The sequence below is a fragment of the Oxyura jamaicensis genome, chromosome 26 (assembly GCF_011077185.1).
Source record: "Oxyura jamaicensis isolate SHBP4307 breed ruddy duck chromosome 26, BPBGC_Ojam_1.0, whole genome shotgun sequence".
Lineage (NCBI taxonomy): Eukaryota > Metazoa > Chordata > Aves > Anseriformes > Anatidae > Oxyura > Oxyura jamaicensis.
Window position 1 is genome coordinate 3174508 of NC_048918.1, and position 612 is coordinate 3175119.

Sequence of the window (612 nt, forward strand, 5' to 3'; positions counted from 1 at the left end):
GGGGGGGGGGGGGGGGTGCGCTCGGGTGCCCCCACACCTTTCGGCTGGGGGTGGGGGAGAATTCTCGGGTAATCGAAAGGAGGAAATAAACAGGGAGAAAAGGGAAAAAATAAGCTAAAAAACCACCCTGCCAACAACGCCAAAATAAAGAAAACAAGAGGGGAAAAAAATAAGAAATATTTAAAAAACAAAATGCGGTTGCGAGCTCGGGGTAAGGAAGGAGCCCCCCCCGGGCCCCCCCCCCCCCCCATCCCCCACCCCAAGGCACTCACCCGGCTCGTCCCGGCTCGGCTCGGCCTGGCCCGGCCCGGCCCGGCTCGGTCCCGCCGCTCCCGCACCGAGGGAGGGCAGCACTGCCTGCCCGGCACGGCTCGGCCCGGCCCGGCCCGGCTCGGCACGCCGGGAGCTGTAGTCCGCCCGGGGCAGGGCTGCCCGCGCCTGCCGGGAGTTGTAGTCCCGGCCCCCGCTTCGGGCCGGTTTATCCCGGGTGTGGGCTGAAGGGGGAGGCAGGGCCGGGCCGGGCCGGGCTCAGGCTGAGCCTTGCACCGGAGCTGTGCGGCTCCTTGCACCAGGGTCGTGCATTTCCTTGCACCAGGGTCGTGCATTTCCTTG

The 612-nt window shown here is 67.2% G+C and overlaps 1 protein-coding gene across 3 annotated transcripts in view; it reads right to left on the minus strand.

Annotated features, from left to right (window-relative positions):
* The window catches only part of TFEB (transcription factor EB), a 15705-nt gene extending 15307 nt beyond the window's left edge, over window positions 1-398 (minus strand). Inside the window, exon 1 of one of the 3 annotated variants that reach the window (XM_035346992.1) lies at window positions 367-398. The gene's annotated coding sequence lies outside the window, so the exon portion shown is untranslated. Of the gene's footprint in view, window positions 1-272; window positions 347-366 lie in introns of those variants that run through there. The other 2 variants (XM_035346994.1, XM_035346993.1) reach the window with 2 other exon arrangements.
* Between the last annotated feature and the right edge of the window lie 214 nt (window positions 399-612).